This window comes from Gallus gallus, chromosome 5 (assembly GCF_016699485.2).
Source record: "Gallus gallus isolate bGalGal1 chromosome 5, bGalGal1.mat.broiler.GRCg7b, whole genome shotgun sequence".
NCBI lineage: Eukaryota > Metazoa > Chordata > Aves > Galliformes > Phasianidae > Gallus > Gallus gallus.
The window spans coordinates 15,669,643-15,696,178 of NC_052536.1; the positions used below are offsets into that span (position 1 = coordinate 15,669,643).

General features: G+C 47.3%; 1 protein-coding gene across 29 annotated transcripts in view; it reads right to left on the reverse strand.

Annotated features, from left to right (window-relative positions):
• The window catches only part of LOC423110 (USP6 N-terminal like), a 66,277-nt gene that overhangs the window by 27,154 nt on the left and 12,587 nt on the right, over positions 1 to 26,536 (reverse strand). For 3 of the 29 annotated variants that reach the window (XM_040701704.2, XM_040701705.2, XM_046942314.1), the window contains exons 3-4: positions 10,001 to 10,268; positions 3,608 to 3,719 (exon numbers count right to left, since the gene is read on the reverse strand). The exons of 3 other annotated variants lie outside the window; for them this stretch is intronic. The gene's annotated coding sequence lies outside the window, so the exon portion shown is untranslated. Of the gene's footprint in view, positions 1 to 3,607; positions 3,720 to 5,752; positions 7,986 to 8,027; positions 8,424 to 10,000; positions 10,269 to 15,026; positions 15,561 to 22,366; positions 22,459 to 26,536 lie in introns of those variants that run through there. 23 more of the 29 variants (XM_015286811.4, XM_015286817.4, XM_046942313.1 and 20 more) reach the window with 18 other exon arrangements.

Consider the following 26,536-nt stretch of genomic DNA (forward strand, 5'->3'; position numbering starts at 1 on the left):
GAGGGATGGGGCAGCCACAGCTGCTCTGGGCAATCTTCAGCGCCCCACCACCCTCACAGTGAAGAATTTCCTCCTTACACCCAATGTAAATCTCTCATCTTTCAGTGCATCTGTTACCTACTATTACAGTTTCCCACGTACTCAACATTTCTGATATGAGTAATGTAGCAACAGAAGCAGGTCAGAGGGGACCACAGCAGATTTCAGCCTGGTAACAACTGAATGAGGTAAGTTAAACAGAAAAACTACGAAAAATTAAGTCTTCCCTCTTAGGCGAGTTAAAAAGCAGAGGGAGAAGTTGAAGTAGAACAGAGACTGTGGCAATGATGCAAAGACAAGCATTTGGTATGATGGAAACCCATGTTCTAGGGAGAGAGTGAAGACAGGGACAGATACCTCTTGAAGGCACAGCAATGATTCCAGCTCCACTGCCTTCCACCCTGTGGTCTGAAGCTCTAGAAACAGATGGGCTACACAGCACTGCAGCCTGTGGGGCAGCTTTCCTGGTCACTTCTGGCAGCCCCTCTGGGTAATTTATCTACATGATACTTCTATTAAAAAGAAAGGTAAATCTGGTCCTTGGAAAACACTCACGAATCATAAATTGTAAGATGGTGAAAAGGCCCTGCCCTGACATCATGAAGAAAGTGTAAAGAACTCCCAGTGCTGGCTAAGGCAAGACTGTGCCAGCGGTGACTATCTGCATATGCTGATCTCCCCAGAAAGCAAATGAAAATAACTCAACCATCATCTGGGTTTCAGAAGGATAGTGAGAAGCGAGACACAGCACGACTTAACTGCAGACATGCTCAACTGAAGGAAAAAAAAAAAATGATGATTTGAACTTGAAAGATGCATTCACCTTTAAAATGCTTTAGCATTCATCCAGAAGCAAATAGGAAGATTACTTAAACCTTGTCTGTTAATTCAGTTAATTACTACAAAACACACTTGCAGTGAGGATGGTGATTTCTGAGGGAGTTTGGGAAATGGGAATCTTCACATTCCAAGATGAAAATCTGGGATAACCGAATGCATCCTAGCTCTGGTGCAGCTGGCTTTGGCACTGTGCAAACAGGGTCTGAAAAGGGAATTTGTCAATAAATAAGCACCTGAGAACAGTGGAAGGTATTTTGACAAGGAAAGGCACAAAGAAACTGCTTTTATTTTTCCTAAAGAAAAGAGTGGGGCCAACACAAAAAGTAAGATCCACGCTTGAGCTAATCTGCAGATGCTGAAATAAGACTTTAAATAGAACGGCGATCGCATAGGAGTTTTTTTGCACTTTATTTTTTTAACCAAACACCGGGTCACGAGCAGGAAGAGCTTTTTTAGAGAGCAATTGGAGCCGGTTTGCTCTACATCATCACTTAATTTAGCAGAGGGGCCTCTGCTGAGGTGAGCACAGCCCTTAAGGCGCAGTCACTGAAACTCTGTCCCAGCTGAGAAAAGGACAAGAGGAGCTCACCTGCCTGGTTCCAGCATCTTGCCAACACAACTGCTTGTCAGAAGCAGACAGAAAGCTAAAAACTCCTCAACTATCCAAAAATACTGCAGATAAGCCAGATTTCTTACCAGCATTTCATGCACAAACTTCCCAAAATCTCAGTTCTACAAGACTGCTAGCAAAAGTTATCAGTTGCCAGACTACTGTGCACCACTGCATGTATTTAGCACCTGAGAACTATGCCCTCATTCACCCCTCATACTTCAGGACCCAGATTCCCCATCCAGCCCCCTGGTCACGGAGCTCCCCAACACTCAGTTCAGAAGCGGAAGCATCCCAAACCCCATCCAGGGGTGCCAGAAGAAATAATTCCATCACCCAAGTGAAGCACTATATACGCATGCACCTGTGCCAGCACAGCAACACAAATACTTGGTAGAAACATATCATTTAGCAACACAACAAAAGCCACAGCGCTTGTGCAACGTCCACATGACACAGGACAGCTTTCCTATCACTAGCATGCAGAGCAGCTTTGGGAGGTGCCCGTGCTTCCAACAACCACGCTGCTTCAGCTCAGGTTCTCTGCGTTTCTCCTCCTTCTCCTTTGACACCTGCTCCTCACAGTAGCATAGCTACAGCAGCACACAAGCAGTGCCCTTCCCAAAGTACTGAGGGTCTTTTCCTCGCCCACATCTCACTGCTGAATCCTGCTCTTCGGTCCCCTACAGCAGGAGAATCTCAATCTCTTTTACAGCTCCATCTCTTGCAGCCCTGATGCCTACAATGCACTAAAGCAATGACGCGTTTCTCCCACTTCCCTACATTGATAGAAAACAAAAGCACCTACTGTTGCTCAACATTATCACAAAACATTTGCTTTTCCAGACTGTTTCTCCCCTCCTCCTTTTGGAAGGGATTTTGGCAGAACAGCAGCCTCAGCTCTTGCTCCCCGCTAGGAGTGGCAGTGGGTGATTTGGGAGCTGAACTGCACACCATTTCCAGACAACCCTCTGCCCACTCAGGCATCCTCTGCTCTCACCATGCACTGTGCATCCTTCCTGCAGATCCCTTATCACCCCCAAACCCACACTGCTGCAGACACTGGTCTTTTACAGCAGCCACAGAAGTGCACTAAGCCCACATTGCTCCTACTAGCGAAATTCAGAATTAAACACAGGTGCCACATGAAAAATTAGGCCTAGTTGCCAAACTCACAGCTCTGGAAAAAGCACTGAATGCATCCGCACACAGTCACACTTTATTTTTAATACTTTTTTTAAGCAACCAGGATATCAGGTTTAAGGTCCCCAAATCAAGACAGACAACTGTCTTGATTCGTCCAACTCAGGACCTGAAATCCTCAGCTCTCGCTACCTAAGCTAACCTTGCAAACTACTGCTCATTCGCAGAAAATCCTCACCACTGATTCGGGTGCTGAGAGAAAAACAAAATAGAGACAATTGAACAACCACTTCAACATCATTCTTGTCCCTCCCCCAGGCTCCAGACAATGCTCCAGCCCCCAGTGCTGCAGTCAGGAGGGGCCTGACCCAAACCTGCGCAGTGATGCTCCGGACTGCAGCATCCCCAATGGACAAGATGCTGGCACGGATCACATGCTTACTGCGCTGCCTTGAACCTAAGGCTGCAGGGAAGGGATGGATGCTGGCCCTGGCTAAACTAAGAGGAAGCCTAGGAGGGCTGGCTGAACAGTACCAAAATTAAGGCTCCTACCTTACAAAGGTGAGGTTTTTCAGACGCAAACTGCAACTTCAAGCACACATTACAGGTTTTAGGAGGAACTGCCTAAAGCTGCGCTAAATGACCTCGGATGCTTTGGGTTTTTTAGATTCTAGAGGACATTGGACTAAGTCAGCTCAGCTCCACATGTGAGGCCAGAGAAGAGAAACACCATCGGAAAGGCACCACACAGCTTGGACAAGGCTCGGACATCCCCTACCAACCATACTTTGTACTCACAGCAAACACAGGGGAGTGCTTATTATTTACCCGTGGCTTAATTGCCCTCCTCACTCAAAGTCATCAGAGCAAGAGCAGAGATGCATCTAACAGCTCAGAGCACCAGCGGTTTGCTTACGACAGCCCAACCGTTTCCGCTAGCAATCATCAACAGCCAGATAGCATCAGCAACCCAACCTGAGAGTGCTTGCGCAGCTCCTCCTCCTCATGCCATCTCTTCTTGAGAAGGTTTTCCACAGCCACTTTGAGGTCCAGGACTCAGACACCAGGGGAGGAGCAGCCCAGCAGCCTGTGGATGGATGAAGATAACCTTCATGTTTTACACAGGAGTTCATCTGCTTATCTGCAGCATCTCAGAGATGACAACATTTGTGGGAAAGTCCCAAATCTCTCCATATAGCGAGCTACAGATCAAACCACTCCACACAGGCCTCAAACTTAGGTTGCTCTTCCTTATGCCGAGCTTCTACGGGATTCTTAAACAGCAGCATTTCTGTCTGTTCCTGTCTGCAGCTCCTTTCACACTTCTTGTCCAAACTCTGTTTGCTGAGAGGCTGAGATCTCACAGATCGCATTCCCAACTGCCTTCCAGAAGCAGGTGACAGCAAGCTTACAACTGCTGCAGACACCCTTGTGCCTTGGAAAAGGCCCTTGCAAGATACACCCAGTTCAAAAATCACATGCACTCTGACACCGAAATCCACCACCAGACACACATTCAGCAGAAAACAGGCTGCCACTCCTTCTTCCCCTCCCCTCAGCAACACATCTGTGGCTGAAAAAGCTTCTGCAACTACAAATGCTTTCAAGAAATTGTTGTGAAAGTTTGAGAGATGGTCAGAAAAAAAACAATAATAAATTCTTGAGAAGGGCTGCAGCTAAAAATACCCAACCCACACACCCATTCTTCACAGAAAATACTATCAGATGTCACTTCCCAACGTTAAAAACAGATCTGTTTCTTTTTTAATTAAGGTTGCATTGTGAACGCTGGATTTTGGTGCTAGTGATCACAACATGGGTACCTTCAATCAATTTGCTGTTAATTCAGTCTCAATCCGTGCCCCGTGAATTGCAGGGAAATAGCATGGAAATAGCGTGTAGCCACCCGTACCGAGCTGCAGAGTGCTTGTGCCATCCACAGTTATCTGTATTTTTTATAGTTCACAATATCGAGGTGGAGAACGTGGGAAGGAGACAATGTCAACAAGCAGAGCAGATGCAGTGCAGAGTGAGCATCAGCACGCGTGGGTTAGAAACCATGTCTCACCCGAACCTGAGCTGGGGTTTGATAGGGAATCCTCTGTATGGGTAGGCTAAAAGGGGAAGCTCAGCTGCTGCCCAAACCTCTGGAGGAGGTCTTCAATGTTCAGTGGGCACCAAGAGCCACCCCACGCTCCTCTTTGTGAGCACTACCACAGAGAGTCGTGGGCCATGTAGTGCCCATCAGGTGCAACCTGCAGATGGAGATGATTTATGCGGCGGCAGGCATTTGTTTAATAACTACTGCATATGGCCTTCTGCTCATTTGTAACAGTTCATCAACTCTGCTCATTTCACAGGACCCCTGCAGTGCTACGCGTTAATAATAAAACACATTTTTTTTCTGACAGCTTAAGGAATATTTTTAACATGAAAGCGTCAGCATTATCCTCTCAGAGCTGAGCCATCCTGGCTGACAGCTTCGTCACATTACATGCAGAAACCAAGCGGGGCTCTGAGCGAGCCTCGCTTGCACCATACAGGCCCTCCAAAAAACACACGTGAGCCCCAACACCAGAGCTGCTAAAAGCAGTGCACACCAAAAAGCATCACCTGCCGCAGCAGAACAGACTAGCACAGGGAAAGGCCATGCTTACTGCTTATAAAAAGGACAAGAAACAGCGTAAATCAGGATCTCTGGTTTACTAATTTGCTTTAAAGAATGGCCACCTTGTTCAGCTTGTCCTTACTAGAAGTTGTTGCCAAATTCAAGTTCTAATATGAGCAAGGAACAGGTTGGGAACAGGCAACTTGCTTGGCAAAAGGGTAAGATAAAAAGAGAGGAAAAAAGTAGAGTGCTAGTAAACTTCTTTGCCTTCTAACCCTTCACATATATACACTGTGGCCCCATTTAGAAACTCTCAGAGATATCAAGAAATAAAACTGAAATTCTTCTGGTTCCTTACTCTGGTGCCCAGCCCATTGGTTCCATTCCAGGCCAGCACCTTGCTGCCCTATGTTCTCACTGCCCTTTGGGGGATGCATCCAGAAACCGTCCCAAAGAGCAGAGCCTGGGCAGCTGCTACCCGCAGCAGTGGAAGAACACTTGAAAGGACTAACCTGGAAAGTGATGAGCAGGAGAACAGGCACAGCTATGGCATCAGCCTTTAAAAACTTCCTTCAGGAGATGCACCTGAGAGTGGGGCGAGGTGAGAGCAACCCAAGCCCCTGTTGGGTGACCTCTCTGTGCTGTCCTCAGGAAGGAGACCCCAAAGGATGTCCCGACCGCAATGCAGCCCCACAGCCTCCCCGCTGCATGTGCAGCCCAGACCAACTCAGAAAACTTGCCCACGTGGTGACATCACTGGGCTGGTGTCTAAATAAAGGAAGCTTTTAATAGAATTTCCCACTGACGGGCTTAATCCGCTAAGCCCTGAAAGCCAGGGCTTCATCAAGGGGAGGAAGGAAAAGGGAAAACAATAACCACCCGTCTTGGGGCCAGGCAGGTAGGCGGCGTCTCAGGAAAGAAACCAAAACAAACCAGGATTGACTCCCCAGAACCCATGCGTGGGATACAGGGCACCTGCATGAGCAGCACTTACTGTGAGGGAGCTTCCTTTGCATTCATTTATTTTCTTTTAAAATCAAAAAACAGCTCAGCCTACTTCTGCACCAGGGAAGGGAAGAGAAGGATGAAGATGAGAGGTATGAGGAGGATAGGGAGAGAAACAGCTGAGCTTGAAGGCTGGATAACACACACTTTCACATCAGAGGGTCTTTCTGACTTCACGTCTGTGTGGCAGGTTCTGTGCTTCCTAAAAGCAAAGCGGAGTCATCCGCATATTTAGATGGCTCCTCGTTGCAAATACTTCCAGGACAAATCATCAGCAAGCAGCACATCCAGGAAGCTCTCAAAAAACACCAACGAAACCAACACCGCTCAGAGGTTCAGGCGAGTTCACATGTCGTGCTCGTCATCCTCTTCTGTGTAACTCTTTGTCGCTCCCACAGTGCCACGGAGCAGTTCCCCTTCCTCCCTCTGCTCCTCCAGCATCTTGGGCCGGGCACCCACATGGAGCGCCTTGCGATCTCGCTAAGTGACTCATGCTGCAGTAATGCGGGTGGGAACAGCTCCCATGCCCAGCCTGTAAGGACACAGCCTTTTATGGTATTTTTAGAATGGAAGTTGTGGTGGTTTGTAGCACTTTGCCTTTTGTTTCGTTTGCCTGTTTGCCTGGGAGAACAGAGCTCACACTGCCCGTGCCCCGGGACCAACAGCGAGGAGCCGCGCAGGTTAGGAGCGAGACAGTGCTGCTCTCTGTGGTCTCCCTTGCCTGCAGTGCCACCCACTCCACACGACAGGGGCACGGCTCTGGCCACAGCTCCAGCACAAGGACACACAGTGCAGCGGACACCAACTGTGGCAAAACCATTCTGTAAGGATCCCTTCCCTGCATCCCCTGAGCTCTGCCAGCCTGTGTATGGCAATGGGCTAACGGCCCTGGTGACAGCCACCGGACAAGGAGAAGCACACAGTGTGCCTGCCCTCAATGGGCTTGCAGCATCCAACAGGTGGACGGTGCTGCCAAAGGCAGCTGAGTCCCATCTCATCTGTCTTTCCTTCGGTGCAAGCTGAAACTTAGGACTGCATCTCTGTCTACTTAGCCAGCAGCCATAAAATTAACTCTTTAGACTTCTACACTGTAATATTTAACTGAAATGTAATTAGGAAAAAGCAGGCAGGTGTTGTGCTGAGTGCAGGTTCCCAGAGCCACACACACTGAGTGTGTGGGAGGAGCACTGCTCCCCAGGTCCAGGGACCTCAGCACACGTGGCTTGAGCTTAGCAAGGCAACACAGCCTGCTCAGGGTGCTCTTCAGGAGCTGACAGTCACACGCGGGATAACAGAGCATCCCAAACACTGAAACAGGATTCTGGTTTTAAATGTGCAGCAGATCACTTTACGGACAGCTCTCTGCTCCTTTCAACCTAAAGCAAGAAGAGAAGGGAATGACAGTTTCTGCCTCTTCACACATCCCCGGTCACAACTCCAAACAGCAGCTGATTTTAATCCTTTCAAAACTGTTACTTGAGAAGAAATTAGATGACAACCTGCACATGCATAAGAAGTCTAGAAGAGCCATCAGGACGAAGGCAATAGTAATCAATCCTCCTGATACAAAGCACCGACATCAAATATTCCTTTCGCCAGTACCAGGCAGCAGTGGAAGCAGCTGGCTTACCGTGGGACGGCTTTCGGTTACGGAGCTCACCGCAGCACGGCAGAGGAAGTGCAGGGAGCGCCGCTCCGGGGCGAGGGCTGGAGCACAGCAGACAAAGCAGAGGGGAAGTCAGGGGGAGTTACACACCAACGAGCGCACAGCCCACTACGTACCTTGGAGGCAAGCCAGGAAGGCAAAGTCTAGAAACAGCAGCACAACTCGGAGCAAACCCCTCCAGCCTTAAAAGTCAAAAGGGAGCCTTAACAGTGATTTGGTGCAGTCGCAGCATCCACTGCCCACAGCACTATTCATTGCCCCAGGGCCCAGCTGCTGGGGTAGGCACAGCTCCAAACGACGGCACGGTCCTGCTCAAATCCCCAATGCATTTTTTGAGTTTGCACGTGCCCGACGCACGCCGACATTCATAACGCATCACGCTGGTGATGATCTCAGAGCCGTTCTGCAGCCGCCACTTTTGGTCTCCCAGGGGGACGGGCAGAACTCCCCAGATGGGAGTTCTCCATCTCCAAGCCAAGGCAGTCTTCCTGCAGCTCGGCAATGGATAGAGACTACAGAATTCAAGTTCAAAAAAAAAAAAGATCACGTGAAAGGCTCCATCCTGTTCGAAGGAACACAATGAATTTCCTGCAGTCTTCAATGGCTACACATAAAGCTAAAAGCCTTGCCACAAGGACCACAGCATCACCCAGACACTAACTCACCTTACTTCTCAGTCCTGCAGAGCCAGCTCAACCACAGGAAAACAACATTAACTCTTTCTGGCTCCTTTTCTCATAAACCAACCAGTGGCTGTGCACAAGGCAAAGCAAGCCACTCACCTTCCACAATCCTTCACCTGGAGCAGCATTATCAAATCTGATTTAAAAAAAATAACAACAACAGGAAGAAAAACAAATGCAGAACAGCACCGAACAAATCAACAAACCCAAAACTCCTCCGTCCAGGAAATGAGTACACCCAACACTTATCTGGGATTCAGAACTCCGACACCTGGCCCCCCTGCCCTTCACACTCTCATATGGGGCAGGGCAAAGGGAAACCTCCTGCTTGGCCCCCTAAACCCGACAGTTTGCAGCCTGCTTGCTGCAGGTGTGCTTTACACCACTTTGTAACAGCACTCTGATACTCTGAACCACAAAACAGAGCTTTCCCCAGCCGGCAGGTTTCTTTGCAAGCCTAAAAGCATCAGGCATCAATTCCTCCAAAGTCTTAATGCAGACACCAGGTTGGGACACGTGGAGCAACTTTGGCTCTGATGCAGCCCAGCTTTCTGCTGGTTATGGCTCAAAAGGGGCAAATTTGGCCATGCTGAGCACAAGCTGCTCCTCCTGGAAGTGGCACGTTGAACACGCTGGGCACCCACCTCACCCCCAAGCTGTCAGCAGGCTGACATGCCCGGCTGGAGCTAGTCTGCAAACTGCATGCTGATAGGAGGCTTCAAAAGCCTTGCACAAGAAAGCAGAATGAAATAAAACCTCAGCAGGGCTGGTTCTCCCCGACATGCAATTTTTCCCCAGGCAGTACAGCACAGTGTGAATGCGGCAGCATGTTGGGCAGGGAAGGGCAGGACATGGCACTGTGCTGGCACACAGAAACGCCCCACAGCAAGCTCTCTTTGCCCAGCAGTAGTCTGTGCAGTCCCAACACAAAGCCTCTAAGTGCATTTCAGGCTCAAAAGTCAGCTGCAACAGGTCCATTCTCCCCTCCCACTCCATAAATACGATCCAAATTGGGTCATCTAACAATATATGAATGACATTCATTTAAGCCTCCGATGCCGTGCTGACATAAGCTGTGTCCTTTCATTCTCCTTGCACTGTGAGTGCTAAAGATGCTTTTGTACAACTCCTGAAGTACTCCATTTAAAAACCATGGTAACTAGGGCATTGCATTCAGTTGCTCTTGAAAAAAGCCAGTCCCCTTTCCCCTCAATAGGCTCTTGGATAGCTCAGGGACAGACAGAAAAACACTGCCTGATTCAAACTGCTTGGCCCAATGGCTGGAGGTGGGATGCTGTTGTGCATCACTCACAAAGTGCTGGGGACCCCTCGAATGCTGGGGGTCAACTTGTGTCCAAGGCCAGACAATGCCTGCAGTGTTGGGTATTGTGCCACAGATCTCCTACCTGGGTCCTGCAGCCAAGAAGCAGCCAGAAGTCAGCACAGCTGCAGCATTAAATGGGCAATTCCATGAATGATTCCCTTCCGATATCCCAGTGCGGCAGGCAGCGAAGAAGAGAAGAAGCAAGACTTGCTGTTATCTTTACACAGCTGCAACAGTTGAGTGAGTTTGGGTGAGGTTTTTCTTGCTAGTCACAACTCTGAGGCATTATAAACACTTCTGCATTTCAGAATTTGGAAGTCTGTCTGCTGGCACCACCGGCGTCCTCCTTTCTGAAATGGAAACATTCAGACGTGTGGGCACAGAGATGGGATGGAAAGAACAGGGCAGCTCCCACTAAAAATGCCATTAAGTGGGAAAAAACTTAAGTGAAGAGGACCTCTCCAAGAAGGGACATTTGTCTAAGGCGGAAGGCCCAATTGTTTGTTTTTCTTTAAGAGGAGAAACGTTCATAGCTCTGCGTTCGTTACAAAAATCATATGCACCAGCAGCAGCAAGTCTAACGCCTTAAACATGACCTCATTGCTGCACCTCCCCTGCATGCCATTTTAGCAGACTTTTTTCCAAATCCAACTACACACCGTTACGGAGCCTCATTCCAAGAGTTAAGGTTTTAAAATTAGAAGTCTTCAACCACAATGTCTGCAAAAACACCCTGCCAAAAAAAAAAGGCACAGCACGAAAAACAAAGTCTACCCTGCTAGGCAGCTTGCTCCAGGAGTGACGCACAGAACGACGCTCTGTGCCTGTCTGTAGGAACCGAACCAGATGCAGGGAATGTGAAGTGTGCTCCCTTTTCAACACAGCATGTTTCAAGTCATTGCAAATTAGCTCAGGGTCGCCGTACACCCAGCCCAAGGAGGAGGTCAAGAGTATATCAACAACAGAATTTACACTCGTTTGCTGGAGATGCAAGCTTCTTAGAAGATAGTGTAACGTCTTGCCTTTGGTTTTTCTTTTCACGAGGCACATAATGCTTAGCTGATTCCCCATGCAGACAGATGAAATGAGGCCTCATCAGCCAAGCAGAGACACAGTTCAACGCTGGGCCACATATAAACTGTGCCATAAGGGTCAGAACACAAACCCTCGAGAGCCTTCCTGTATGTCTGTGGTGCTGTATCCAACGCCCAAGCCTGCTTACTGATGGAGGTGCAGTTCCTGTGGGATGCTCCTTATGTCCAGGACGTGGCTGCTCCCTCCAGCTTTCATGCCAAAAACAAGGCACAGCTTCAGCAGAGGAGGTAAGGACCAAGCATTTCAGCTCCCAGTACCTGACTGGAGCAATTGCTGGTTTATGGGATTTTCCCCTTCAAAAAAAAATATACATTTCTTCTGGCTAACAAAGCATCATCTTTTCTAAGACAGATGGCTGTTATCAGAGAAGGGAAAGAGGTGAACCAAAGACAAGCTGATCAGTTAACTCTGAACTCCCTAGTTCTGCTGTTCTGCTCAATCCATAGCCTTAGTTTTCAGCAGGGCTAAAACATGAGGAAGCTTGTAACAGAAAACAAGAAAACCATTTGGAGAAATTCTCACCATCCACAGTCTGCTCCACAACAGCCTGTCAATGCCTGCAATTATGTTCAGGGGAGTTTTGTTTACGAAAGAGCTACACTCTTTGAAGTCCAAAAGCAAAACACTGTGGTGATCACAAAATATTAATCATGCAGCTGATCACACAGTGTTTGGGGTGGGTTAGTAAGCTGCTGTCAGAGAAAATAAGTTTGCTCACAGTCAAGTTTATGAACGTTTCAGCAATTGCCTCCTCCTCCAAGCAAGCTGCCCAGAAGCTTCCCAGACCTGGGCCCCCTGCCACATTACCTGGCTGCTGTAGTTAATGAGATCTCCGTAACACATGCTTTGACAAACACACTGGCAAGCAGGGCTGCTTCAACCTGTGGCAGAGCTTCTCCATCCCTGTGCAAAGCATCTCTGCCCCCAGCAGAGGGGAACATCCGTGATCTTTCATCCATGCTCTGTTCCTCCATCAGAGGAAGGGCAGATCCATGTCAAACCTCAACACTAACAGCAAACTTTGGTTTTGCGTTGCCACAAGGTTCTTCAATGGCATGAAAAAAAATAGAAAAGTCTTTGCATTTGCAGCAAGAGATGGAGAAGTCTGCAGTGATCTTGGTTTCAAGAAGAACAGTGTTTCCCAAGCCAGTGTGTGTAGCAGCTCCAGAGATCTGTGGCTCAGGAGGTGAGCCTGGCCCCTCACCCTAGCCTGTTGGCAAGCAGTCATGCTGACGTATTCTGTGTCTTCTCAGAAGCAAGGATCTCCCACCCAAACATGCTGCACTGCTCAGTCCAGGTGGGAAAGGAGGAAAACAGAGATACTGGAGGACGGACAGCAAGCCGGGATGGCAAGCAATCTGCTAGCCAAGCAGAAGACAGTCACACCACAGCAAAGCAGAAGACACTCAATCCACAGTCATGTGCACGGTCCTTCAGCTGCTCCACTGGCACTACTTCATTCCGTGAGGTGACCAAGAGGGGCTGCACATCTCTGGCCGGAGATCTACCATCTCACATCTGAAACACCACTCAAACCTTCCTCCTCAAAGATTTAAGGATGTAAAAAACAGCACTGTAAGGACTGCATAATGGCAACCCTTGCTTATCAGAAGACCTGGAGCACAGGTGACTACAGCCTGCTTTCACTGAAGTAACATCACTCCCATTCTGTCCCAGGTAAAGAACAAATCCTGCAAGCGCAGTGAACACAAACCTCACAGGAAACCATGAGGATATATCAATACATCTTTTTCACTACTGTCTGCATTTTCTATAGCAGAAGGCCCTATGGCATAGGTTGTAGGTGCAGACCTGACCGCTGCAAACACAGATCACTTGTCTGCTACTGACTGCTATGTCTCCAATGACTGTGTAGTCTTAGCAGAGAGCTCTCAAGAACAAACCACGACTATCTCAAAAAAAGCCTTTGCATGACAACTATAAAACCACCAGAAATGCAACCTGTCCTGCAACCCAAAATGCCAATAATTGCCCCCAGACAAATACACCACCTCCGCACTCACACAGCAAAGTGGTGCTTGGGTGCAGTCAGGCCTTCTGTTATGGGTGCCGTGTGACTAACCCAAAAACTGAGAAGTTCCCATGAGCCCGGAAGACAGCTATTTCCTCTGCACAGGCCCATCATCAGTTAGTCACCTCAGTGCCAAGGAGCATGTCATATATAAAGGCTCTCTCACAATACTCTTTTGACTGTATATCTTCTATATTGCCTACGTAGTATCAGCTTCAACTGAAGACACTACAGCTACTTTCCAGCATTACTGTAGCACCTGTATGGTAACTGGTCCAGCACCAGAAAACAAGGAAGGCAGAGAGCTTTAAAGATCAGATTGGAAAGATAAAGCAAGACAAAAAGAAAAAGGCTCACCAAAAGCAGCCACCCAGTTTCTACTCTACGCATCTCCAATCTCTGCAACATGGCTCAGCACTGGGAAAATACAAGGCTTCTCCCTTGACTAGTCACCTCAGCAGGAGCTCTCATCATCCACAGTAACTTGCACACCTCTCCCCTGCCTGAAAAGTCAAAACTAAGTAATGCCTAAAATATGCAAAAAGTAGGAATACGTGGACATGCAGAGAAAATCTTTGCTGAGGAAATACCAGAAAAAAAACCCCACAGTCAACACAGAACTGTCCATCCCCCACTTCACAGTAAATAATTAAGCTGCCAGAAAAACACAGCATTTACTGCAGAGCATGACAGCTCTCCGGGCTTACTTTCCCCATCTGACAGCAGGAAGGCTGTACTGTCAATTCACTTGTGCACATTCTTACTTCCATCAAGCAATTTCAGGAAGTAACACTCTCGCATTGGATCCTGTGAGTTGGGTTTTGGGTTAATTTTTATGCATGTGGTTGTCAGCTCTGGCAATGTGAAGAAACGGCTGGTTATTTTATTACCACAGCATTTGGAAAACCAAAGCAAGTTCATCTACAGCTTCCAGTACTTTTAACTGACTGATTAAGTGCCAGGAACAGCCAACTTCTGTCCTCTTCTAGATGAACCACAGAGATCGTGCTGTTAGCAAGCACTACTCTCACTTCATTTTTAGCTGGAAAGACAGTGTAAAGGGTACACAGCTACAGAATTGAAAGGCAGATAAGTTGCCTAACGTTTCAATAGAATGCAACGTGTGCAACAAAACTGACCGCTTAGTAATAGGTATGGGGTCATGCATGTGTGTTTCCAAATTCCTTCTCTTTAGCATATGTTCAACAACTCCTCCAGAAGAAAGTCAATGCAATAAAGCACTGGAACATGGAAAGTTCCACACTAACACGAGGGAGAACTTCTTCACTGTGAGAGTGACAGAGCACAGGAACAGGCTGCCTACCTGTGTGACCTGCTGCAGGGAACCTGCTTTAGCAGGAGGTGAGAGTAGGTGATCTCTAGAGGTCCCTTCCAACTCCTACAGTTCTATGACTCCGTGAAAGCACAGGCTATTTTTTCAGTCAAGTCCGCAATTAATCTACTTCCTCCCTGACTAAAAGGTCAGTCCCACCCATCTCCCAAGCACCCACAAAGCACTTGCCTAAAAGCAGATTTCAAAGCAGAAAGGTCAAGGCAGGCAGTGTATCATCAGGAAATATTCAGCCCTGAGAATCACAAAAAAGCCATCTATGTGCTGAGGCACAAAACGAAACAACCTGCAGGAGCCACTGGTTTCATGCAAAGTACGTCAGGAATGAAGAACGTCTGTTCACTGCTCAGTGAAACACACTCGTAATAAAGAGTTACAAAAGGAGGAAATTCTTCTTTGTGACACAAATTGAGCTGTGGCATGTTCTGCTATTTAAATCAAATTATAGAAACCATCTGAAAAGTGACACGCAAATGGCAATAGAACAGTACCGTCAGCAGCTGTTACAGCCTGTGACACATCCTCCTTCTCTAAGGATCTACTTCAGTTGCCTCTGGGCCAATGCTGCCCAAGATGGACACAGGCACATCGTCCCCACTTGAGTTACCATGCATTACCATAGACACTTACCAAACCACTTCGGAGCGGGTGACGCGAGAAGGCTGTAAAAGCCAGCACACACACCCAGGGAATACAAAGACACCACTGTGTCATACCACTGAAGAAAGCTTTTTTAAGCTACGCTTCTTCTCTGGCAGTTGAAGCACCAGGATCATGACGCTGGTTCCAAGCTGCTCCTCCGTTTGATCAAGCAAGTGGCCATGGTGAACCCTGGCACCAGCGAGCCTGCCAGGCTGATCCAGGGTGGTTGCTGGTGTGTTTTAATTTCAACACAAACTCTCCTCACTAGCAGCAGAATTGTTCACAACAGACGAAAGTTGATCAGCTTCAACTTAGAGGTGCTCTGTCAGAAGACGAACACAGTAAAGTCTGAGAAGTAGGTTAGTGGATCACACATGGGATATCTGCATCTCCATCGAACCAGAAGCAGATGCAACACCAGTAATGTAGAGCAGAGCAATCAAGGATCCTTCTCCCCGCAGCAGCCAACCATCCAGGACAAATGAACAGCAACAACTTCTCTCTTTGGGTAGTGAAGAGGTTCTGTTAGAGGAGAAATAATCACCAGGGCTTTGTGTAGATCAATCAGTTTGTCCCCCAAACCTCAGCTGCTTCACCAAGACACCTTGTCTGCCTTCTGCATCGATGTCAGACGTTGTGTGCATGCAGAAGAGGAAGCACCGGCTCGTTGCTGTAGCTTTTCAACTGGGTTGACCAAACCTTCCTGTTCCTCTGCAGTTACCCTGCACTTCCCACTCCCGATGTCTGCTTCAAGCATCCGTGTGCACTGCAAGCAGCCAGGCACTCTCACATCAGGTTTTCTCCAGTGCCTCCAAATACAAGGAACCATGAATAAAGGCACTGAAACGATAAGCTTACTAAACTTTCATGAGGGCAAAAATATAGATGCTCTCACTAGATGTTGGTTAAATAAAAGCCTCTGAACTGACAGTGTAGACAGTAAAAACTCTTGGTCAGACACCTCTCACCACATGGAGATGGGAAGATAAATGGCAGGGCACAGACTTCTGGTGCTCACAGGGAGTTTCAGAGCAAAACCCTTTGCAGCTGCAGCACCCGCCTCAGCAACTCTCCCTGCATACATGCAAGAAAAACCAACCCCCCTCTTTCTCCATGCCCTCATATTTAACATACCCAAACGCTTCAAAGCACGACAAAACCATAATGCAATTCCCCCTGAAGTCCTGTCTGAAGGCAGAGGCCAAAAAGAGCCAGGCTGCACTGCTGGGAATGTCTGCACCCAGTGCTGTCGGAAAGGCACACACAAAAACGTGTTATCCTTCAGGGCAGACAAATCCCTTCACTCAGAACAGTAAAACCAGGACATCCTGTCAATGGGGCCTGTTAATTCATGGTCCCCGAGCTGTGAGAAAATGTGAGCTGACAGCAGCATCAATACAAGCAGTCTGTCCTCACTTCTGTTCACGAGACTTTACGTGCTGGCAGTGCACCCCGCCAGCATATTGTACCTGCTCTTTACACGTGGCATCCTGCCACTTCACCATACAGCAAAGAGCACTTCTCATGTCTTCTCCTGCCTTGTACCAGCTTCTGGCAGCAAGGGTAACAAGAACAAACAGGCCTCCTCCTGTTATATCAGCATCCTTAACCCATGAATACAGACTACGTAATATACCAATAAAAGCACTAATCTAATTCTTGTCACTAAAAGCTGGCTGTCACAGGAGCCCAGACAGATAGATAAGCTGCTCCACAGCAACAAGCAGCTAGCTCAGTGCTTGCTGCAGCCAGGTAATTTCTCATTTATATCTATACCAGTTAATCAGCTTCCTTAATGAACCATGAAGACTACAGAGCAGGTGGAATCCTGCCTTGTGCCAGGCTTTCAAGCAAACCAGCCTGTCACAGCATTAACTGAATGGAGCTCAAAGGAAAGTGTGCCGAAATCAGGGCTCCTACCATACCACAACGTACCGTGACAGGGAGCTCGCTTGTGTAGAGCCTCGTCACAGAGAAGCACCGTGCTCCACTGCACCATGCAAGTCCAAAACGGAGGCAAACACTGGGACCAAGTTCCCTTCCTACCTGCTGTACTTCTCTTTGCACTGAAACTGCCCATGAGAACAGAAGTGAAGCTGCCCTGGAGAGGTTTAGCAAAACTCGAAGCATGTCTTGCTACACCTCAGCTTAGCACCTTCCGTCACTCATTACCCAGCCTGCTTTTGCCTAGGGTTACAGGGCAGGAACATCTGCATCACCTCTTGGACGGCTGTGCAGACTATGAAACTCCTGCCATCTCAAAACTGCAGGTTTCTGGCCAAAGCAACAAACTTCTGGAGGTCTCTGATGACTTGTTTTTTCCTCCCTCATCCCTATCGCTTCATCTGAATAGCGAGCATTTCCTTTGTTAGTTTTGGTTTCTGTTTTGTATGGGGGGCATTTCTGTCTGCTTACTTCTTTTGAGTTGCTTTTCACAAAAAAAAAAAAAAAGCCCAGCTCCAGGCTGCAGCATAACCTGTTAGTTTAGGACAGCTGTAGACTGCTCTTTTTCATCTGTTAATAATGGTTGTTTTTCTCCTCTTCAATTCCAGGGTAGGCAAATAGCTCAGCCTCTGGGGAAGACACAGCAATTTTGTGTGTCTCAAGTCAAGCAGAGTGTTTCTAAGTGCAGAGCTTGCAAAACACACACCTGTGAGTCACCCGGCGCCCTCCAACATCTGTTCTACTGCCTGGGGACCGGCTTACTGAAGCAAGAAGGCTGGCAGCTCCTTGGCTCTCCTCGGCACAGAAAATTCTCTCAAAACCTCAAAGCCTCCAATACTCGTCATCTCACTGCTATGCAACCAAAGAGAATGCAGACACAGCCTTATCACACTCTGAAGTGGCACAGTTCCTAACTGCCAGGAGAGCATCTCCCAGCCACAACCACACAGCACGTGACGGTGTTTGGCTTCACCATCCCTCAAGGCAAACTCAAGCCCACACATGCTCCAGGTCCTACCAGTCAGCAAAGCCTTTCAGATTAGGCTTTGTTTTCTTTTTGTATTTCAACTTTCATTTTTGAGGCCAGATCAAGAGGATTGCTTCGCAACGTTTTTGCATTCATCTGTTTTGATAAAAGGAGGCAGGTTTGGTGTTTTCGGATCTCTACTTCACAATGCTCACAACTAAAGAATTAACGCGCTCCGGACAAAGCCACAGAAGAGAGAGGCAGTTCAGCCAGCTGCACTTTTGAAGCTTCTTTGTGGTTATCCGAGGCAGAACTAAGCACTCAGATAAATCAAGAAAATAATTGTACTTTCCTAAGTTGTAATTCTAGACTTTGAGGGAAAAATGCAACTGAAATAAATCAGAAGGACTGACCTGTCTTCGGTAGAGTCCCATTTCCCACATAAAGGAGGAGATTGCCCAATCTGAAGATCAATGCAACATGAAGCAAGCACGAGCACTGGGATTTCCAAGCTTAGGCCAATACTTTGGGCAGTCCTTATCAGTTGTTAATAACATGAAACGTTATGCCTACAAACACCGTTTTACTCAGGTAAAAATTCACACTGTATATTTTGCATGGTATTCCTACCACATCGGTACACAAACCATATTTACACATGTACAGCTACTAAGAAAGCATTAGGAATCTAATTTCAAATTAGTAACATCACCTGTCTTCTTACACTTCATCTTTGCTTCTTCTGCAGTCTTACAAGGGAAAGTAATAGGAACACTATGCAACTCTACAGCATGCCAGTCTGGAAGGACAAAATCAAAGCAACTCGAAGGTCTAGGAGCCAGCCCAGCTATGCTAGTATAGCCTGACCTCAACGTTTACTTTTAGAAATGATCTCTCCCAATGCTAACTCTAAACATTTATCCAGGAGAGCTTCTTGACCAGGATACAGGATAGGATAGCACTAGATAGAAGAGCCAAAGAGAGAAACCACTGCAGCACTGAGATGATCCTAGTCATCTCTTCTCAGAGGTCTGAAGAGCATCTCCAATTTTGGTGGCAAAAAAAGAAGGAAATGGTATTTTCACTCAAAAAAACATAACTAGTAAACGTCCCTGGAGGTTCAAGATAAGGGTAAATGGGGCACTGAGTTACATGGTTCAGTAGGCACGGTGGTGATGAGCTGACGGTTTTTATGTATAACACGACTACGGCTACCTAAAAGATGCTGCAGTGACATGGTTAGGTCCTTCATTAAACTATTCCCTTGTGTAACCTACTCATAAAGCCTTCTAAAGGCTCAACGTCAGTACTTTTGGTTAGTATCTAAAAAAAGCCAAAGAAACAGATACTTACAGCAACCTTAAGAGAAAAAAAGGTTAAATAAAGACAGAAAAGGCACCTTTTCTACAGAAACAAAAAGTCATGACCATACTACTGCAGCTTAATATAAGCAAGCACCGTATAATTTTGAAGAGAAACACTTAATACCTCTCCACTCCTATCACCAAGCTTCTCAGAGGGGCTGGCAGAGAGAGATACGACTTAAAAGTGCCCAAAGGGCTGAAAAAGGAGGATTCGGCCTCCCGGGCTCTGAGCATGCAAACTACAGCTGCCCCTCCACAAAGCCCAGCCAAGGAAGAGCATCCCCAAAAGAAACCAGAAAAGTTTTAATTGCTATTAAAGGCACACAAGGTTGCAGTTTTAAACACACAAACTCGGAAGAGATAGTCTGAGACTGCTCCTCTCATGTGGTTTCTGTAATGGCATCTTCATTATAGTACAAAGGGAAGAAACTAATTCATTCAACATGCATGTGGACTTCAGTTACTTAATCAAAACATTTCTCTGTGACTGTTTAAGTAGTTCTATTGCACTGTTTTGACTAGAAGACACGCCACTGGTTTCTCACATGTGGATTTTATTGCAAAATTCTGGTGCGGGTCTGGAAAAAAGCTAATTCAAAGGATAGATGAGAACAGTGACTTTAAAAGAGGTCTGCATGTGTCCCACCAACCTCCTCCTGCCCCACACACCATTTTAATGCTTTTTCCCCCCCTCCCATCTTAATGAGAGAGGAAACCTACAATGATTCAATATTTCACATCTTGGTGAGAAACAGTGCTATATGAGAGTCATGCCACAGCAATACATCAGCTGAACAAAAGAAGGAAAAAAGAAAAAACAACCCAACCCTTCCTTCTTTGAAAAGCCACATTACTGGCCTTTCATTGCCTGCAGCAAAACACTGTAGAAACACTCATGTGCACAATTCTAAGCTTTAGCACGCTGCAAACAAAGATGCATTAGTGAGTCCCAAAACCCCCAGTAATCCTGCCAGTGACTCCAACGAGCACTGCTTTGCTGCAAGCCAGAATCTGCATCTGACTCCCACCAGAAGTGTAAATGTCTGTACAAAGGGAGCCTCAGCTCCAGGAGCATCCATGCCACCAGATGTTCCACATGCATGCAACAGCCTACAAGCATACCAACCGCCAAGAGCACATCCAACACAGCTCAGATGGAGAGATGAAGTACCAGGAATGCATAGCTCAACCCCAGGGAGTGGGGGAGTCTTCATCCCTGGAGGTATCTAAGAGATGAGTGGACGCAGCACTCAGTGACACGGCTTAATGAGGGGATTTGGTAGTCAGGTTGATGGCTGGACTTGATGATCTTTTCCAGCCTAGATGATTCTATGATTCTAGGAATCTAATGCTCAGGAAACCTATCTCTTGAACACCAGATCACAAAGCTGCTAACACTGCAAAGTCACAGAACTCATCCAGCAGCTGAGCAGTTGTGACTCGCTGTAGCGGGTGGGCAATGAGATCAATGTTCACAAGCAGACAGGGAAACAAGTCAGCCACATCTCAGGAGACAGCATAAGTACACCACAAATACAACCTACCCAGGCTGACTGAGCCCAAAGCCCTTCACCAATATTCAGTCCTCAAAGTGGGGTAGGGACACACGGCCCCACCCCCCAAAAAACCCCACCAAATAATGCTCCGTTGTCAGTTAGAAGAAATTTAGTTATTGAGTGGGGAGATGTCCTATTGCTGTCCACTTGGAATTAGGGAAGCAAATTTAAGTCTTTGCACAGCCAGAAGATCACACTCCAAACAAACCACAGGAGATGTGCGGATATACATCATGCTAACACAGGGCCCAGCTTCTGGGAACAAAGACAGAAAAAGGGATAAATATCCTCATCACCAAGCAATGTCAGGCCTGGTAAATCCATACACACACACTAATAATAACCTGTTATTTCTGGAGAGAACTGGGGGGAAAAAATAGTTGCTGGGCTGCAAGAGGAGAACAGATTTAATACATGGGATGCTATTCAGAAACCTGGAGGAGCAGAGTTCATTACACAGTCAGAAACCTCAAGTTTCAACAAAAGTCAATTCCATCTCGCTTATGCAGTCCTGCTTAAAGCTGAATTTAGCACGATCTTAAAGAAAACTCTCCAAAAAGAAAAAAAAAAAAAGCCCACCAAACAACCCACAAGAGCACAAGAGCCATGCAAGCACTACAAAAACAATTCTTCTGCCTGGTGCTTCAAATACAAGACGTTCTGTAAGAGGAAATATTGCTCCCATGAATCTGCAAAGTGACTCTGAGGACCAGAGAAGCATTTAGGAGACTGCTGTGGTTGAAATAAAAAAAAAGAAAAAAAAAAAGGAAAAAAGCTCATAAATTTAGAAGACAATGTGAACAATGCTGAGATATTCAGGCAAAAATGAAAGCTGCCGTTGGGAGGGAAGGGGAAATGCCCACCACAATAGCTTTGGGAAGCACTGCCCAAAACCCTCAGGAAAGAAAGCAAAATGAAAACACACTTTCAGAAATCTGGGATGACCAGAGCTTAGCAGCAACACAAAGGCACTGCAACAGTTGCATGCTAGGACTAAAGGCTGAAAAAGAAAATTGCTGTACTAGAGCTGTCTATTCCGGCTGCCTGGTGTTTGCCCATTTCCACCCGCGTGTGGGTTTTGGAGCCTCCCAGTACCCGACACGGGGGCTTGGCAGCTCTGGGCACTGCCTGCTCCCTGCAAGGCTCCCAGCCCTGTGTGGGACAAGCCACCCTGTCCCTCGAGGCTGTCTCTGCTTAGCACCGTGCTGGAGAGACAGCAAGCAGTGAATGGCTGATTGTCAGGGCAGGGAGGACAGTCCAAGGCGATACGGCAAACGCACGTGCAACGCCTCGAGTTCAGCTGGCAAACCCCTTCTTGCAAGGCCACAGCTGCTTTTGCAACAGTTGGGAGAGAAAAACAAGGAGGAGCAAGCTGGTACTGCCTCAGCATGCTGCTGCTTGTGCAAGGGCAGGGCGTAGGGCTCCCAGCATCCCGTTACTCAACTCTGCCAGCCTGCCAGTAGCTTGCTGTCGCAGTCAGCTCCTGTTTTTACATACCTGCATGAGACTGGATTTACAGCATCCCCGTCCCCTGGTGTCTCTTCCTAGGTGGGAAGACGAGAAGCCAGGCGTGTGCGATAAATACAGGGCTGAGGAGAAGAGCAGACAAACTTCTTATCCTCCCATTACTTATAGAATGTTTGTATCTACTGGATTGTCTGCTTCCTCCACAGATATCTCAGTAAAAAATTCCCACTGCAGGAGAGAGACAGCAGGGGCTTCCCTTAAATCACAGTGAAGTCCAACCACAGTCGTGACTTAATTCTGGCTCTCCTCCATGATTAAAAAGCCAGGAAAATGCAAGACCAAAGCTCTGCCACAAACAGAAAATGAGTTCCTGGGGACTATGCCATCCATGCTATCTCAGATCCCAGTGAGCGATCCAAGCGAGCGGCTTTGGTTTCATAAATCACCAGCACACCAAGCCCAAGCCTTCCAGCCATGTTACCGCTCCCCTTCCTTTGCCTTCAGCTGCAATAAGAGCCATTCCAAACCCCACAGACCTCAAAATAATTCCTATTCTTTAGCAATTCCTTTGAGAGCTATTTATGATGAAGAAAAACCTTATCAGATGAGAGCAGCAAGACTCTGAAGCTGAGCGCTGGCATTTGTCTAGAACAAGTGGCACCACTCAGACATTATCAAGCAAGGAGCAAAACACAGCCAGAATGAGTCTTCAACTTAAATGAAAGCTGTATCTTTTATCTGAGAAAAACAAACTTCACTACACGGAGACTCAGCCAAAGAGGGAAAAGGCAACACAATTCCTTATGAACTGATAAAATACTCGATACCCTGTTGCATTTCTAGCTTACATAGAAAAAACAAACAAACATACCAGAATATCCTTAGCATTTAGCTTCTTTGTAATTCTAGGACATGGCTTTTGGCAGTAAGCCCGGTTTGCACCTGAGGGTAATGCAAAAAGGAACATAAAAACCCAACCTGAATGACAGCTGAAGAGCAGCCATCTGTGTGGGTGTTTCTCTTTCCAAACCAAGCTTGGAATTAAGAGGGTTTTCCAAAGAGCCAGCCAAGAAAAGAGAAACTTAATAAAGAGACTCAGTGGGATCTGAGTGGAGAGCATGCTTCATGCAAATACTGGGGCGAAGGCTTTATTCTCCCTGCCTGCCACCAGCAGCCCTCCCAGACGTTCCTTTTCTTCCAGCAAAAGCTGCTGGAAAGAGTGCTCTGTTTGGAAAGCAGATGTGCAGAACAGACGTGGCGAGCTCGTGGGTCGAGTGCCTGCTGTGCTTTGCACACCAGGTCACCAAAATGCTGCCCACACAACGGTCACCTCACTGCAAATACAAACGGGCTGCCTTCCTCACAGCCCAGGTCTTACCACGGGAGTAACATGCGTGGGGCATGTAATCCTATAGCAGAGCAGACAAACCTGAGTCACCCCATGGGATAAGTAGCAATTTAGACAGCCACCGAGCGACTGCCTTCGGCGAGGGCTACATGAGATCTTTTGCATGTGAAAGCAAATTCAAACACACTTAAATTTGTGCTGTCATGGTTACGGAGGGCTGGCTAACCACAAACTGCTATGCACCCACGGAACAGACCTGCATGTCACAACTGCTCTAAACAGAGTTCATAAAAGCTGTGATCTGAGCCTTGTGAAAGTCAGCTACGTCCTTCACTGCACAGTAACCCAGATGCAGCCTTCCCACTGCTGCAAGCACACATGCACACCTCCAGCTCCAAGCCTGCCCACATACATGGCTGCTCCTTGCCTGCCTGACTATAGATTACCGTACAAATGGAGCTCTTGGCCCGCTCAAAACTCATAAAATTTACAAAAAAAGAAGAGGAATTCAGGCTACAACAAATTGGTCTTCACCATCCTGCAGTGCTTGCAGCTCCATGCTCCCAGCAGGATCAGGAAACTCCCCCACAGCTGACTGGGAAAGGACCATTTAAACCAGCAGAGACAAGGATGAGGGCAGCCAGGTCACACCAGAGATTGAGAAGGTAGAGGGGTTTTTTTGCTCCTCCCAATCAGGTGGGCTCTGACATTCCCCAGCAGCACAATTAGGCTGCTCAGTCTCTATCCAGCTCCTTCTAGAGCAGCTCCACTACTGTCTCTGGAGGCAGGGTATCACTTTAGATGGAATCACTTCAGATGTATCCCTGGCTCAACCTGGTACGGCTGTCTTCACGTTATCTTATCCAGCAGATTACAATATATGCCCACATACTTCAAGCGTAGAGCAACAGCATCAGCAAAAATTCACTGATAGGAGAAATATTTTCCTAACAGAGCACTCAAAGCAGGAGGTGGACATCTCCTCCAAGCACTCAGCTACTGGAATGAAACATTCTGAGCTTTCTTCCAAGGCTCAAAAGGAGAGCTGATCCAGGGATGCCCTGAGATTCCTGTTCATTTTGTAACAAGCTGATGGTAAAAGGAACTGGAGCTGAATATTCACGTGCTTAAGGCCAACACTTTCCTAGTGTATAAGGTTTTCCCAGCCTTCTGAGGGCAGGAGACAGAAAGGAAAAGAAATGCCTTTCAGTAAGAAAACACCAATCAGACAGGAGTTCCCCCAAAATAATTAGCAGTACAAGAGGAAAAACTAACATCAACTTTCCCTAAGGGAAGGCTTCGCGTTTATGAAATCCATATATCCAAAGGCCACTGAAGTTCACAGAATCCACTGCTCTATTAGATCATTGTTAATTGCAGCAGCTTTTCCCTGCCTTGGAGAAAACACTCCCCAGGACCACTTCTTTCCTTCATTTGGCTTTTTGGTTAAGCATAGGAACAAAATGGAACAGGAAACCAAGGGCACAGCCACCGTGTCCACAAGAGGCATTGGGGGCATGGGGCCAAGCACTGCAGCAACACAAGGACCCAAATGGACACACATGCATCCTTCCTCATTAGGCAACACATTCTGCATCCCATGCCCATGGAGAACTTGCAAATAGGTTTGCAGTGAGCAAGTCTGCAGGGAACCAGAGAAAACTGAGTAACTAACACAATCCTAATTTGCCAACTGATACAGATGGCTTTCAACAGGAAGGTAATAACACGTCTCAGGAAAACACAAGCCCTCCCAGGGAGAAAAGGGTCATTTTGGCACTGAATTTTTCCGAATGTTCTCAGAAAACCCAGCAGGAAATGGAAGAATGGAAACGTTCTCCCTCTGCATAAATTCTTATATCAGGTTAGATTAGATTAATGCCCCCAGGAAGGATTACTGCTCTAGGCAGTTAAGGGGTGCTCCTACTTCAGTTCTCATGGCGCTTTTCTCCCAGTGACTCAAACAGCACTACAGAGTTTCATCCCTAATTCCCCCACAAAGACCCAGTTCTGTTACCTGCAGGCTGCACTGCTCAGCAGAGCAGAGAAGCAGCAAAATATACCCGCTCCGATCAAACACAGAATACAAATAGCATTCCAGTGCTATTTCCCCTCTTTCTTCTGTTTTCTAAACATGCAGAAGCAAATTGAAACTCAGACATTTCTCTCTGTTTTCCTAATGGAACTTCAGCAAGCCTGCTGTGCAATTGTCTGCAAGAGGCTATGGAAAACAAAAAAAGGGCAAAGCAAACCGCAGGGGTTAATCTGCAGGGCAACTACTTCAGTAGAAGCAGCCGAAAACAAATCATTTGTAGGCACACACGTGAAGCCAAGGCTTATTTGTCAGAGGAGGAAGTATCAGAGGCTTTGAACGTAGCCATCCACCTCCTGTGTCACCCGCAGCAGTCCCGTGTTTGCAGCATTACAGCTGTAACTGTAATGACAAAGCCGCTGCAAAAGGAGTGGTACAAATGTCAGGGAAGATGGAAGAATAAAAGGTGGCTGCATCTCTGAAGGATAGTTCTTCATGCGACAAGCCTGGAATGGCTATGGGCAGTTGGTGAAAGCAATGAGACACGTGAAGACATTTGTCCTGGAGCAGCAGCTGGGCAGGAGTGGAATGGACAGCTGCAGCACAACCCCAGGAAACTCCCCCACAGGACTCTATTCACTCCAATGCCTGACAGGGGTACTGAAACACAGCAGTGATGAAGCCCATCTGTATTAGGGTGAAGCTCGACTCTCAGTGAGCCTGCAGTGGCCCCTAGCACAAGCACACACTGCTTTGGCTCTGGTGACTGATGCTGTTTATCAAGTAGCTTCTTCTGAGCCAGCAGAAGACACCTTCCTGT